Source organism: Myotis daubentonii, chromosome 14, assembly GCF_963259705.1.
Source record: "Myotis daubentonii chromosome 14, mMyoDau2.1, whole genome shotgun sequence".
Classification (NCBI taxonomy): domain Eukaryota; kingdom Metazoa; phylum Chordata; class Mammalia; order Chiroptera; family Vespertilionidae; genus Myotis; species Myotis daubentonii.
In genome coordinates this window covers 2,498,033-2,514,818 of record NC_081853.1, presented here as the reverse complement: position 1 = coordinate 2,514,818, position 16,786 = coordinate 2,498,033, and positions in this window count along the sequence as shown.

Below are 16,786 nucleotides of genomic sequence, written 5' to 3'. Positions count from 1 at the left end.
AACGTACTTAAAGCCACAGCTGTCAGCACTGAATGGCAGTCTTCTCTTTCTTTGGCGTATCTACACTAATAAAGAGAAACATACAAATTGGTATCACTCTACTATGCCCACCAGCCAATCAGAGCAACTATGCAAATTAACCCAACAAAGATGGCAGTTAATTTGCATACACAGGCTCGGAGCAAAGACTGAAGACTGAAGAGGCTTGACTTCTCCGCTGCGGCCAGACCAAAGGCCTGGGTCCCGGAGGAAAACCTTTGCCAGCAGCCAGGGGAAGGAAGGCCTATTGCGTGAATCTTTGTGCAACAGGCTTCTAGTAAGTGATAAAGTCCATCAGGGCTATGGGATGGTCCTCAGAACTTCAAATCTTCTCACAAACTAGCTATTTTGGAAATAGTACAAAGCACATTAGAATAATAAACCCTCCCAGTGAACAACTCTCAAGTCACCCACTTAGTGAACAATTACTTGGGGAAATCAGAGAGAATCTTGCTGGCCATTTCACAGTGCCTTTTATTTTTTTATTGTTTGCGTTTTATCTAAGACCATCTAAGAACGCTGAGAAACTAGAACACCAACAGCCAGCCGGACCACGGGGACTCATCAGGTCACTGTCAGCAGCAAGGTTCCCCGCTCCAAACGTCTACCCTCTTCTTCTCCAGATGAGAAAGCAAAGGCTCCAGGTTGGCCAACCAACAGCCTTCCTGCCCTGGCCGCGGGGAAAGGGCCCTGGCCGCGGGGAAAGGGCCCTGGCCGCGGGGAAAGGGCCCTGGCCGCGGGGAAAGGGCCCTGGCCGCGGGGAAAGGGCCCTGGCCGCGGGGAAAGGGCCCTGGCCGCGGGGAAAGGGCCCTGGCCATGGGGAAAGGGCCCTGGCCACGGGGAAAGGGCCCTGGCCATGGGGAAAGGGCCCTGGCCGCGGGGTGGGGCCGCCGGCCGGGGCAGGGCAGGTGCAGGGAGCACGCCCTGCCTGCACATCCCGCTGGGCTCCACGCAGAGAGGCCCTTCAGAAATGGCTCTTGGGCCCCTTCTCCTTTCTCATGGACACTTCCGTCGGTGGAAATGGAGCTCTGGTGCGGGTCATGCACATTACGTCCACACCTGGTCCATGAAATTTCACTGTCATGTTCCTCCTTTCTCTTTGTTCTTTTCTCCACACCTTTAAACCACATGCAGAAGACAGCAGAGCCACCAGGTGGAGAACCAAGGTGCCTAACCCAGCGCCTCCTGCGGGAAGAGGCCCCAGAAACCAGGAGCCATCCCTGGGCCACTGGATACAGGGACTGACTGGCCCAGCAGCTAGCATCACAGGGAGAGGAGGGGTTAGGGGGGATGGGGGGCGAAGAAGCCCTCCTTCCCTCTGTGACCTCATACTCAACCCCACCCCCATTTACTGAGCTTATACTAGGCTGGGCTCTCCGCAAACCATGGGGGACAATGAGGAGAGAGAACTGGTAGGTTTCTGCGTACGTGATGGTAGCAACATAACACGGGGCTGAAGAGTGAGCGAGCAGATGTGTGAGCGTGCAGAAGGCGGGCACAGAGAGTGAGCAAGCTCCCGAGAGGCCCGCCAAGCCCAGCGACCCCGCAGCTCACTGCCTAACCTCCAAACCCGCCTGAGCCTCGCAGGACACGGCTCCTGGCTTTCTGCCCTAAATCAGCGCTCGCCGGGGAAGGCCTGGACCTTCCCAGGGGCCCGTCTCTCCTCACTCGTCCCCTTCCTGGGTTACACACCATCTTTTCCCATAGTTCCTCTGGTCTCATGCAACAAATCCTTACATTTATTTAATTTGGGGCAACTTTAGTTCTATTCGTTGTCTTAAAAAATTAAATTTTTAGTCTTTGTAATGCCTCAAAGAACAAGTCAAAGGCCCAAATCTTCCCCAACTTGTAAAGCCAAGTATGAAACTGGAATAAGCTACAAAATGAGCCTCTGCTGCGGAATCTCTGAAGGTGCCGGCCAGGGGCACCCGCCTCCTTCTCCAGGGTCCGAACACCGGCCCATGAAAGGGGACCGCCCCGCCCAACACGTCCCCGTAAAGGAGCCTTAACTGCAGCAGACACGTGTCAACATCCACAGGACACAGTTTTCCAACGAAGAGCCAGCTTGTTGACCTTGCGATCTCCTTATGTTAATCCTCACCCGAGGACATTTTCCCACTGATTCTTAGGGAGAGCGGAAGCAAGAGGGAAAGAAAGAGAAAAACATCGATGTGAGAGAAACATTGACTGGCTGCCTCCTGCACGAGCCCTAACCAGGGCCCAGGCGGGTAGAAGCCTGCAACCGAGGTTTGTGCCCTTGACCAGAATTGGTCCGCAGGCCAACGCTCTATCCACTGAGCCAAACCGGCAAAGGCTGACCTTGCAACCTTTTGATTTAACGTTAAAATTAGATAAACACCTACTATCAAGTACAAAAAAAAAGGCGGGGGGGGGGGGACAAAACACAGAAGGACAAGGAAGAAGGAAAGAAAGCATACCTGCATCCATTCTCACCCCACACACACACATGCACACACACACACACAGACACACACCCCGACATACACGCAGCTTATACATACACACACATGCACACAGACACGCACAGAGACATACACACAGACACACACACAGACATACACATAGACATACCACACAGACACAATGAACACACACAAATACACAAAAACATGCACACACACGCACACACAGAAACACACAGACATACACACAACATACACACACAAACACAGAGATATACACACAGAAATACACAGACACACAGACACAATGAATGCACACACACACACGCACACACAGACACCCACACAGACATACACACAGCTTACACATACACACAAAACACAGAGATATACACACAGACATACACATAGACATACCACACAGACACAATGAACACACACAAATACACACAGAAAAACATGCACACAGAGAAACACACAGACATACACACAGCATACACATACACACACAAACACAGAGATATACACACAGAAATACACAGACACACAGACACAATGAACACACAAACATGCACACACAGAAACACACAGACATACACACAGCATACACATACACACACAAACACAGAGATATACACACAGAAACACACAGACATACACACAGCATACACATACACACACAAACACAGAGATATACACACAGAAATACAGACACACAGACACAATGAACACACAAACATGCACACACAGAAACACACAGACATACACACAGCATACGCATACACACACAGAGAGATATACACACAGACATACCACACAGACACAATGAACGCACACAAATACACACACAAACATGCACACACAGAAACACACAGACATACACACAGCACACACACAGAAACACAGAGCTATACACACAGACACACAGACACAATGAACACACAAACATACAAACACAGAGACATACACACAGCATACACATACACACACAAATACAGAGATATACACACAGACACACACACAGACATAGCACACAGACACAATGAACACACACAAATACACACACACATGCACACACAGACATGCACACACAAACACAGAGACATACAAGCACACACACAAGCCGCTGCAGGTGAACTCTGTGCGGCTCCCCCATGATCTGGAGACAGCTGGCCATCCCACTGCGAGTGCCTGGGACACAGCTTGCTCGCCACTAACCCATACATGAACCCCTCAGCCTTCCGTTTGCCTCATCCATCTCTACACCTTTTGAAAAATACATCATTTTACATTCCTTTGCAATGATGGGAAAGAGTTCACATTTTGAAAGACGCACATCCCTGTCCCAGCATATGTGCAGCGTGACTGCCCAGCACGTAGCTGTCCTGGCCCCACGTCGGAGGGAGCCAGCTTAGGCAGGGATCCGCGCAGGGTTGTTCAGATGCGAGCGTCTGGGTGGCGCATTGGAAACCGTTGCTGCCTGTCACTAAGGTCAGACTGGAGGACATCTTTGCAAGCATGTAAGGGGCCTTCCCCGCACCTCCCAGAGCAGCGACAACATACTATTCCAGTGGCCTAAGCGTGTCAGCAAGAGACTGCCCTGGAGAAACTCCCCAGCCAAGGGAGGGTGAGTCCGTGATCCCCGAAAGCTAAAGACAGTGTCGGCCAGAAACCTGCCGTCTGGTCTCCCCTTAGCCTCTAGGACGCAAACAGGTTGGCACTGATGAGTCCATTGAAGTTTCCGTGACATTTATTATTTTTTCTCTAAAGCAACTCAGGTAAACTCAGAAGGCATGATCAACAAATGACAGTGCCGTCTGCAGAAGGGACCCGCCCACACCCAGCAAACGCATGCAGATGACAATGCAGACGACAACAGGAGAAAACCCTCAGGGGGAAACGAGGCCCACCCCACCCTCGCCCCACTCACAGCACCCCTGTAGCCAGGCACTGCGCCAGCACCAGAATGGGGGGCCCCCACAGGGGCAGACCGAGGGCAGGGACAATTACAATGCAGGTCGGGGTTTGGAGACAGAGCAGAGGAAGGCTCCTGACTTAGGCGAAAGGGCAGAGAAGGTCAGAGACTGCGCCCGCCCGGTGCTGGCACTTGCGGTGGGAAGGGGGCTGTTGGGGCCAGGACCTGATGTGGGCCCAGACTGCAGACTGATGACCCAGAGCCCAAGGGGGTGGGAATGTGTTGCTTTGGGAAACTGCATGGACTGCATTTCCACTTGGTTTCCCGCACTGACACTAAACACTTTTTATTTACGTTTCCTGGTTTCTTTGGAAGATACAGGAGAGCAGACCTAGGCCCATCAGAGTATCTCCCTCCCATCGCAACAGCGAGGGGCCTGAGGCCTCTGTGCCCTCCGCTGTGCTGCCCCTTCTGGCAGAGGGAGCTGCCTGTGCACAGGGCCGGGAGCACATCACCAACGGCCCAGCACTCAGCTCGGGCCCCATGTGCCGGCCTTTGCACAAAGCCCTCTGACTTGGCACATTCTCAAGTATCTTTGCTTGAAAGCCACAAACGATCAGAGCAGCAAGGAATGATGCCAACGTTACTGCTACAAAGGGCAGATAACAAGACCAAAATAAAAAACAGCCACCCACAAACCTCCCCAACACGGGGCACCAGCCATGGCCAGCAGACCCTAGGGCCTGGCGAGGACCCCGACACCGTCCCAGGGACACGGGGCCTGCGGGCAGCTGCCCAGACACACGGGAAGGCCTCAGGCTCATCTGGCCACGTGGGCACATCCAACCTGCAGACACTTCTTGTTTTACATTCCTGTTGCTCAGGGCAAACTCTGCTTTATTTATAAAGAGACAGGCAAACCGAGAAGAGGGGACACACCACCACTTCTGAGGGTGCTTTCCAGGAGAGAGGAGGAAATGGCGGCTCAGGAAATCAGAGGCACAAAGCACCCCGGGTCTGTGTTCAGAAGGGCCTGCGGTCAGTCCTGGCTTAGCCATGACCCTGAGCAAGGCCTCAGCATCCGCACTCCCCGATGGAAAGACACCGACCGCTGCCCACCCGGTCGACCACCCCTGCCTGGGCAGCGCCCGGCCAGCAGCAGTGCGGGCAGAGCTTCGGAAGGCTGCCGTGACCCAGGGTCTCTGGGGGCAATGCCACCCTGTCAATCATCCCATGTTCTGGCATAGATTCATCAAAACACTGTGCATGACGTCATATGGAAAGGAAGAAATACGACCTGTGTGTTGTTCACGCCAGTGTCCGCGCAGAGGGAGACGCGGGCCAAGGCTGCATGGCCTGCGGTAAAGGCCAGGGGCCGGCACCTCTTCCTATGGTTTCCTTTCTAATGCCCATGGGGTGTGCGCTCTGCCTTAGAATACCCTGCGTGGTGTTTTGCACATTTAATCTCCTAAATTCAACTGTCTGAGCTGAGCAGCAAGAGGGGCCAGGATGTGCCCTACCAAGAAACAGGGTCACTGCCGGTGTATTTGGTTAAGGTGAGGTCACATAGGGGAGGGGGCCCCGACCAAGGTCCGGCTGCTTCAAACAAGGAGACATGGCGCAGACCCCCACAGGGAGAGCCACCAGGAGCCGAGGGCGGAGCAGCGAGGGAAGGACCTGGCCGGCCCACAGGCTGATCTTGGCCTTGTGGCCCGGGAGGGGAAACAGTCAGTCTCTGCGTTTAAGCTGAGGCAGCGGGAGAAGGCGGTGGGGGAAGTGTGACGTCAGCAGTGAGTTCGAAAGGCCGCTCGCTCTAGGGGAGGGTCCGGGGCTGACCGTGCCCCTCGGCCACCGCTGCTGGGAAGCGGGGGACAGCCCCAGGGCCTTCATCCTCCGCCGACTGACCGACGGACCGGATGGGCAGCAGACATCAACCCAGGTATTCTACTCAGGAGGCCCTGTTCGCCACAAGGCACTTCTCGGGGTGCTGATTACTTGAAGCTGGTTATGTCCAGCAGGTCCTCCGAGAGGGAGATGCATCACAGACAAGGTGGCATCGTCTGCAGCCGGCCCGTCCGGCTGGGAAAGATGCCCAGCCGACACCTGCTGCTTCTCTCTGCGGAAGCGCTGCCTCCCCTGTGAAGGCCCAGACCACCACCCTCCTCTCTCCTTGGCTCAAGGTGGCAAGTAAGCCTTGACTGCCCAGCATGCCCTGGGCCCCAGGTTTTTAGGGAGCCCCCGTAGGGGCGCAGGGAATAAAGTTTGGACATTTTCTCCTGTCAATCTGCCCATGTTGACTGGATTATCCGCAGCCAGAGGCTTAGGAAGGTGGGAGGGAGTGCTGTTTCCTCCTGCGGCTGAGCCAGGCTTGGAGGGTGTGCTGAGGAGGAACAGCGACCAGACGCTGAAATCTGGGCCCTGGCGCCCGAGTCGATGTGAGAGGGGCTCAGGGGAAGATTTCAAACTGAATTCTCTTTCCCATCAAACAAGTTTCTTTTAAACGTAGAAGATGATTAAATTCTGCAGGAACAAAAGCATGAGAGGAGCTGCAGCAGACAGGTGTTCCCGGCCATGGCGCCGCCCTTTCCTGCATGTGGGCTCCATGGGATGCTCCTTCATCCCTTTTGTTGTTGCTGTTAATCCCCGCCCAAGGATATTTTCCAGCGAGTTTTAGAGAGAGTGGGAGAGAGAGACACATCAATTGGTTGCCTCCCGCACCAGGGATAGAACCCAAGACCCGTGCATGGACTAACACTCCAACCACTGAGCAACACCAGCCAGGGCTACCCTTTTATTCTTTAAAAATGTTCTTTTTTCTTAAATTAACTGGTTCTGGTTTCTGATGTTTGCAAGCCAAAAAAATTTTTTTTCACTGAAATATTAATAGTGTATGTAAGTCTCTGGGTAGCACCATCAAGAAAATCTTTATTTTCTCCATTTAGCTTATTTAAATTTTTAAAATTATCTACCATCGTTAATTTTTCTTTTTCAACAGATACTTGGCATCTATGCCAGAAACCCCCAAACTTTCTCAGTTCATAGCATTCTGGGTGTTCTAGCAATTTTTTCATGGACCCCTCTCCCTCATCCCCCCAGGGCAAAGAAAGGCCTAACAATCCTATTTATTGATTAGTTAGATCCAAATAACTATCTCCAGCCCTAATAACTTTGTAGCTATTAGGTAAGGGAAGAAATTGAAAAGCAGATATTTTTATTTCATTCTTAAGCAACACAATACTTACTAATAAGACATATGTGTCTATGTGCACTGCACAATTTCTCACACCTGAAATCAGATGGGACATTGCCACCCTTGTTTTCTGTTCACAGTGATTTTTCAAATGGTACCTGTGCTTCTTCCCATGGTAGGGGCCAAAAACCCAGCTATGCAAACTATGGCACTATCGACAGGAATATGACCCACCTAACAGGAAAGCTGAGTGGCCTGACGTCTGCAGGCCAGACAGCTGCCTCCATCCTCAGCCCCGAGGGGCAGCCCAGGCACCTCCGCACAGTGTGGGTACCGCCTCTGCATTCACACGGATATGGGATATGGGTGTGTGCGCATCCCTTTGGATTTTACCAGCCCTTTCCATACTGGCAAAATGAAGTTTTTCACAGTAAGCCAAGGAGGGTACAAATTTTCTGACAAATGGTACTACCCTTTAATGATACTGACTTTAACTCACAAGGAAACTGGCCCAAAAAGAAAGTTCACACAAAACAGCACAAATAACTGCAACTCAGAGAAAAGCAACTGACCTACCTTTAAGGTAAACAACAGCCCTTAAATGTGAGCAACTAAGGTTTTCCTTCTTAATCAAATCATATGTGAATATTTTCATATTAGATTAACAAGAAGATGCCAATATATTATTTTGAGTAACACATTCAAAACAGCAGGAAGAGGCACTTAATTTTACTTCTGAACGTGAGTGTTTCATTTCAGGGTGACTTTCAGAGTCACCCGGGATGGCATTCTACCTGCCACCTTTTCTGCCTGTATGTTTCCTTTTGTTCTAGTTATATTTTTCCCTGTAAACACTGGAAGAACATCCCTTGGGTAGCGTCTTAAGAGTGAGGGAAAGTGAAAAGGCATGGTTACAGTGATGGGGCCTGAAATCCGCAGCTGTGACTGAATTCACAGAGCTGAGAGGTGCGGAGCTGACGGAGTTACTTACAGGTAGAGGGAATGTGTCCATGTAACTTTTGGGGGAAATTTTATGTGACCAGCCAACAAACAGCAACACCAAATAACACTGTGGCATGAAACAGCAAAGGCTAAACACCACACACCGGAGACGACCTCCACTCGCTGGTCCAGCCACAATCAGCTCCCATCGAGCCTGGAGCCCAGAGAGGCCGGGCGGGCCCGGTCCTCACGTGGCTGAGTTTCTACAAGAGTTAATTTTAGCTTGCTGGCAAATGCAAATACATTTTTTTAAAGCAAGCCAATTAAGACACAAGTGTTTAAAGACACAAGCAGTAATTACAAATGTATTATTCATACCTAATTTACAAGATGAACTTCTTTCCGTAAAATATTAAACTGTTTACATGCAGGCTGGGAAGACAATTTTCAAACTGCCTGTTCCCTGTGAAGCAGGGACTATTAGCGATGCGACAGCTCTGGCGACGTACAGTGTGGACAAGGCTGCAATCAGGAAATGTTTGACCTCAAGATATCTACTTGACCCCAAGAAACACAGCCTCGCCTGCTGTAAAATCCTAAACAATGGGGCAGACAAGGTCACAGGGTCAAATCGAGTACTAACAGGTCGCCCTGCGGCCCACTTGGGAGCAATTACTCCCCGTCATGGCTAAGTGGACACTTGATTGAACACCACTAAGACAGCTCACATCCCACGGATAACAATCCGCACGGCGATTAAGAATTAAAGCCCCATGATTCAGCCTTTATTACTGAAATGAACCTAACTCTTCCATAAAGAATTCTCGGTATATGCCTGACGCAAGGTCTAAATTGAAATGCCACCTCATTAAACAATAATATCTAATTTTATCTAAATGAATTTTCATGAAAGTGCACCACACAGCTCAGGAATTTTTAAAATGAATTATCACAAGTGATACATAATTTCACCAAAACTGGGGCAGGAAAAAAAAAACCTCTAGGAATAAAAGGAAACATCAATGTGGAATGAAACACCCATTCTTCCGTGGCGACAGAGAGCAGCAGAGGACGTTGGCCACCACAAAGCAATGCTAACCTCTTTCCAGAAAATCCCTAATTTTTGCTAACGCCAACTAAAAACAAACTGGTCAGTCACTTGAGAGAATGAAGAAAACCACAGATTCCAGGTCCTGGTTCTAAACCAGCTGGCTCTGGGCGTGGGAAGCCGTGTGATGTTCAAGCTCCCAGGTGACGTGAGGGCCGCGCTGAGAGCACGGTCCCAGGGGCACATGACGGCGAGGCGGCCTCCCCTTCAGAGCTGCTGGGCCTCCCACTGCTGTGCACAGTCGCCTTCTACTCATGGAGCCTGGTTGTTTTCTAACTACAAGGATAAAGGTGACTTCTTCACAATGCACAATGATTTACATTTTAAAAAACTAAGCAATAACAACAAAGTATGAGCTAACAAACTGAAAGCACTGGTCGCACTCGATGTCAGTCAGCACAACAACCAGGGTGGGTGGAAGGTCAAGAGGGGGCGCAGGAAGGGCAGGGCCAGCCCTCCGTGGCCGCTGTGAGATCCCACAGTCGCGCGTAAGCAGCAACGCAGAGTCGGGCCGCCTCTGTGCCTCAGCTGTCCGGGTGGCATGCTCTGCCAGGGAAATCTTGAAAACTAGGTCAACAGATACAAACATCCCCTCCTGAAATGGGCATAGTCACCGTCCAAAGAAACCTATTTATCGAGGTCTGGGAGGAATGAAAGCGGGGGGGGGGGGGGGGAAGTTCCAGAAGAAGTGGGTTCTAAGAAGCACATGAAGCATTTTAGGGCCTCACCTTGGAATCCGTGTTTATTAAAAGTCCTGTATGTGGTGTCATAATTGTGAACTGCGCCCCCATGACTCCCCCGCCACCACCCCGCCCCATGCGTTCAAATGAACCTCGGGCTGCACAGCAAGGCCTGGGGGCGGAGGCGGCCTGGGCAGCAGGTGTGGAAAGGCTCCTCTCCAGGCGATGCAGCGGGGCCAGGCCGGCCACCCTCAGCCGGCTCCCGCAAGGCAGCAGCCCGTTACACAGGGCGGCCCATCCAACGTAACAAGTGATAGGCGGCTGTCAGGAACTGTCTAACCACAAAGCTTCACTCGTTCACAGTGGCTGGTGATTCTCCCGGTCACTGAGAAGACCAGCTGTTTGAAGTGAACACAGACCTGCCCTCAACCCCTTCCCCGGCGGATGGGAAGAGCCTGTTTGGAAGATGTGCCCCTCACCGGTCCTCAACCAATGAAGACCCTCGGTGCCCACCGCACGCTGTGGGTCCGCCTGGAGGATCCCAGAAAACACAGATGATGCCGAATGCTGCACAGCACAGAGCTCCAGCTCTGCCAGACCTGGTGTCCGCCCACAGCCAACGACCATCTGCCACCTGCCGAAGGTGCTGGGGGGACCGGCGCCCCCGCCCTGCTCTTTGAGATCAGAAGAAAAGCCTGACCGGGATGTAATTAAAAATAAGGCTCTGTTTCTGTTTTTGTTTTTCATGAAGAACAATCCGTGCAACCGGGGAAAGAGACAGGAAAAGATGCTTGTGTTAGGCCCTGCTTTAGGAGGATCCGAACGGAAAGCCAAGGGAAGCCTGTTACTTAAGACTCAGAACTCACGTGACTCTTAAACAGTTCATCCTGTATTACCTGTACTTTAACTTCAAATAAACTTGTTTCCTTTTAAATTAAGTTTTGCCATATGTATTTGCTCACGATCCCACCTTTCCTTAGTTCACCAATGGCAATCCTGCCATAGAGGGACAATGTTTGGACCATTCAAACACAAAGACCATGGTATTTTCAGGACATTAAGTTGCCAGAAAATAAGCAAAAAGCAAAGGGACTTTGTGTATAGATGAGAAAACATACCGGTCCCCAACAATGCAGGCACTATCATGGTTTCTTTACATCTCTTTATAAAAGCATGCTTGTGCCGAAACCGGTTTGGCTCAGTGGATAGAGAGTCGGCCTGTGGACTGAGGGGTCCCAGGTTCGATTCCGGTCAAGGGCATGTACCTGGGTTGCGGGCACATCCCCAGTGCGAGGTGCAGGAGGCAGCTGGTCGGTGTTTCTCTCTCATCGATGTTTCTAACTCTCTATCTCTCTCCCTTCCTCTCTGTAAAAAATCAATAAAACATATTTTAAAAAAAAAAAGCATGCTTGTACTTACACCTCCCAGAACCTGTACAATGTTAAATAAAAACAACTTTAGTAAATTGCCGACAAACAGGTAATACAGGTAGAAAGAATTCCCTGACTTTCAAACTGTCAGCTCAAGAGAAAAGAGAAAGCTGAAGTCCCCAAGTCATCTGGTAGACAAGCCCCCGAAGGGAATGTGACCTGCGCACGGAACAGACACGCCTGGTGTCCACTCCTGCTCATCTGCTGCCCACATGGAGTCTCCCAGAGGCTGGACCGGCTTCCTGAGCGGTGACTGCCAGCAAGCAAACTCAGAGAAATCATAAATCATGTCTGACCTTCGCCCTAACTGCTTTGGCTCAGTGGATAGAGCGTCGGCCTCCGGACTCAAGGGTCCCAGGTTCGATTCCGGTCAAGGGCATGTACCTTGGTTGCGGGCACATCCCCAGTAGGGAGTGTGCAGGAGGCAGCTGATCGAAGTTTCTCTCTCATCGATGTTTCTAACTCTCTATCCCTCTCCCTCTCCCTTCCTCTCCGTAAAAGGTAAATTAAATATATTTTTAAAAAATGTCTGACCTTCTAATGTCCTCCAAAATTATCCACAATATCTAAGTATGTGGACCACTGACATTCCATTCCAATATACCACGGATTAACGTGAAGTTAGTGGCTCGGCTCCCTGGCCCTGACTCAGAGGACAAGCTGAAGAAACACAGTGGGCTGACAGTGATAAGGCGACTGACCACCTGAGTAAGAGGAGAGGGGGGCATGGGGAGGAGACACACGAAACGTGTAGTATTTAGGATAGCGTATCCAACAGAAATAGGAATGTGTACGTTCACAGAATTTAAGAAGTCAAAATGCTGGCCTGAAGGTGGAGGGTTAGATGTGAAAGAAGGAAGACAAAGGCTGTTTTCTAAGAAAATCTGCAAGTGTTCAGTATCTTCAACAAATGGTGACTGTGAAATATTTAACTTTGACGAGTGCTAAGCCAAGAGACATTCCTGGTTTTGAAAGAGACTGCCATATAAGGCAAAACTTTGCCCCAAGTCTAATTATGACATAACTTAGATTTTAATACAGACTTTTCTGACTGATCAAAAGAAAACCAAAAACCAACCACCCAACATCAGATTCTGCAACTCAGTCTGGTGGGAAAATCGACTCCCCCTGCTCTCAGCCTAATGATGGGGTTGTATGCTGAGGTGACTTTACAGAAAGTGTTTAGTGCCCTGGCTGGTTTGGCTCAGTGGATAGAGCAGCCGTGGGCAAACTACAGCCCGCGGGCCGGATCCGGCCCGTTTGAAATGAATAAAACTAATGAAAAAAAAGACCGTACCCTTTTATGTAATGATGTTTACTTTGAATTTATATTAGTTCACACAAACACTCCATCCATGCTTTTGTTCCGGCCCTCCGGTCCAGTTTAAGAACCCATTGTGGCCCTCGAGTCAAAAAGTTTGCCCACCCCTGGGATAGAATGTCGGCCTGCAGACCAAAGGGTCCTGGGTTCGATTCTGGTCAAGGGCATGTACCTCGGTGGCAGGCTCCTCCTGGCCCAAGCCCTGGGGTTCGTGCAGGAGGCAACCAATTGATGTGTTTCTCTCACATCAATGTTTCTGTCTTTCCCTCTCTCTTCCACTCTCCCTAAAAATCAATGGGAAAATATCCTCAGATGAGGATTTAAAAAAAGGGGGGAAAGAAAAACAACTTGGAAGGAGAGAGAGAGAGATAGAGAGAGAGAGAGAGAGAGAGAGAGAGAGAGAGAGAGAGAGAGAAGAGAAAGAGCCAAAGAAAAGAAAGGAGTAAGGGAGACAGACCTGCCTCATGAGGAAAGAGGCGTCTGTAACAGTCCACGCTCAGGACAGCCTTTCCTGTTCCGTTCGCTTTCCGATCTAAATGCAGGGTCACCTCCAGGGGGACCGCTTAGGAGCAAAGTGGTTTATCAGATCTGAGGGGGAAGGTAACAACCTTTGAGCCAAAGGTGTCTGGGGTGGACCAACAGGTTGAAAGCCACAGGGAAAGGGCTTGACTGGGAATGACTGTGTGTGTAGGTGGACAGATCCTTCAACCACAGTGTCCACTGGGCCCGGTAACTTATATGACTCTACCTTACCATGTAGGTCAGTGGAGGACACGTGACATTTATAGTGCCACTAGGTACTTTGTGTATCTAGCATTTCAGAACACACTTCAGAAAGAGTCCTGTTGATGTGACTTCCACATGCTCAATTCTACCTTCTCTTTTATTTGTTACTTTTATGAAGTCTCAGGTCCTCAGAATTCCACAGAAGTCACAGGCAGCAGCCTTTTTCTGCCCCTGCCTGCTAGGCCTCATGCCCTGCGCCACGGAACACTGTAAGGAAACTATCAATGAAGCTACTCAAATACCAGAAAGTGAGTGGATGGTCCCACAGCCAAATCCACTCCTTGGGTGATTATCATCTTATCTTCATTTTCACCTAAAACTGTCGGCAAGACAGCGGTCCTAGCAGAAGGATTTTTCATTAATTTGGTGACAGTATGGGTTTTCTTATGGTAGAAAATTTTAAAGTACAGCTAGCCCTGGCCAGGTTGGTTGGAGTGTCATCCCATACACAAAAAGGTTGCGGGTTCAATTCCCAATCAGGACACGTACCCAGGTTGCGGGTTTGATCCCTTCAGGGTTCATCGATCCATCAAGGAATCGATGTTTCTCACATATTTCTCTCTCCCCTCCCCCTTCCCTCTCTCTCCCCCTTCCTCTCTCTTTAAAACCAATAAACATATCCCCAGGTGAGGAATTAAAATAAGAAAGAAAAAGAAGTACACCTACTTGCTTATTAAAATTCTCAATGATGCCAAAATCTCCCCCGACCCATATCCCACTGTGCCCAAGGAGACCAAAAGAAGGTTGGGCACGTTTTCTTTTTACGGAACTTGGCAGGAAAAGTAAAGGGAAGCTACTCGAGTTCCCCACCTGCCCCGCCTCCTCCTCCACTCGGAGAGAACAGACAGTGCCTTAAGCTACAGCTAAACGCACACTCCGCTCAACCCATACTTCACAATGTGTACTTGAGCATAGCTCTTTGAGGGAGAGAGTAAGAAGTACTGAGATATGCATATCTCATCCTTGAAGGAAACAAAAATGAGTCAGAGCTGAACAGTTCAAATCAAAGCACAGGATCCTGGCCATGTATTTTGCTTGCATAACCAGAAATAAAGAGTTTAGAATCTACTGTAAGTTAAGGTTATCAACCAGTTTTGTGAGATACTTGTAGAGCAGCCAGTGAGAACTCAACTATAAACAAAATATTTTCAATTTTCATAATTTGAAATAAAAGAATTATTTCAATATTTCACAACTGTTAATTTGGCAGGATGAAAAGGGATGTATTTCTATGACCGCTTTCAAATGCATACCCTTGCCCAGGTTTTTAATTTGGCAGAAGTGATTTTAAATGTTCTTTAAGGGACAATAGCATGGGTTGGGAAGATATGCAAAACATCTCCCAGACAAATGCTCAGCTCAGTCCTATTCTTTCTTTCTAGTGAGAAATGGAAGTTCAGCTAACATGACGTGGTTCTCCAGAGAGATTCAAGAAATGTAAGAAATAATAACAGCCCCCAAAATTTCTTATTTACAACCCACCTTGCTTACAATGGATTGAAAGTGGTTTTAACCCTTAATAAACAGAGGAAAAGCCCCAACTCTCAGCGCCATGGGAAGGCCATGAGTTCCAAAAACAAATATAAGTTATCTCTTGGATTAGAAAGCTTCACTCCAAAGGTAGCTGAAACAGCTCAACTGCTTTCTCTAAAAGGCAGCAGTTCTCAGACTGTAGAGTAGGCTGGCTCAGCATCTGGTTCCTTCGCTACGAGTGTCAGGCCGAGGCGCTATGCCTAGCGCACGAGAGGTGCAGGTGTGGGACGAGGTCAAAGACTCTGCCTTCGAACCAAGATTCTGGTCAAGGTCCCACCAGGGCCAGGGATCAGACTGTAACTGTCATTTTCTAGCTTGTGGTTTTGTCTCATTCCCATTGTTTATTCTTTTTGGGGGGGGGGGGGGGCGCACGAGGGAGGAGTCAGGGTCAGGCCTAAATTAAAAGTATGAACATTTCCTGAAAGTAGCCAAAAACTCTGAGCCAGAGCTAACTGGGTGAGGAACGGGCACAGGCCTGAGCCGGCCCCATCAAACGCTTTAAGTTCTTCCCCCATGAGCTTGGGCTGAGATGTGTAAAAGCACGTGGTACTCGTGGACCCAATACAAAGGCAGCCCCTTGAGGGGCAGGGGAAGAACGCATGTTTACTACTAGTGCAGATGGGAGCAAATGCCCGGAGCAAAGGGAGCTAAAAACCTGCTCGTCCCTGAGGCCCGGGACTGGGTTCCCGTGCCCGACTGTGAGCATCTCTCCTCACTTGCCAGTGATCGCAGGACTTCCAAAGCAATGGTAACTAGAAGCCCTTTTCCTGGGACACGCTGACTGCAGACGCTGGCCTCCAGGGAAACCACAGCTCCACCAGATGAGGACAGAGCAGGTCCACTGAGAACACGGGACCAGCCCTGCGGCCAACGCGCAGCGCGGAACAGAGAAGTGACAGGGCCTGGCCTGGGCCCCTGATGCTCCACTTCTGGGTTCTTCTCCCTCCACAGACAGGGCTGCACCCCAGGTCCCCCCACCCCCTCTCCCTCTCCTGGGTGTGTCTGTCAGCTTCCTGCAAAACCAAGACGCCTGGAAAGCACTGAGTATCCAGGTGTAACGGAGACAGGAGTCCTTCCTCCCAGGGTCAGGACCAAGGGTGACTTCAGGGGAGTGAGGACGACCATCTGGGCACTGTCAGTCTAAAGGGAGAGGAAACAGTGCACAGCCCAGACCGCCAGACGGAGCAGACCCACAGACGGAGGAGACCGCCAGACAGAGAAGACCGCCTGATGGAGGAGACACACAGACGGAGGAGACACACAGACGGAGGAGACGCACAGGCGGAGGAGAGCGGCACCAGAGAAGGAAGGGCCTTGCTCCCTGAAGGATCCACTGCCAAATCTCCGTGGTCCGCGCCCCTTTCCTCTGTTCCTTATGGCCAAACAACCTCCCGGTATTATTTCAAAACTATTTTAGGG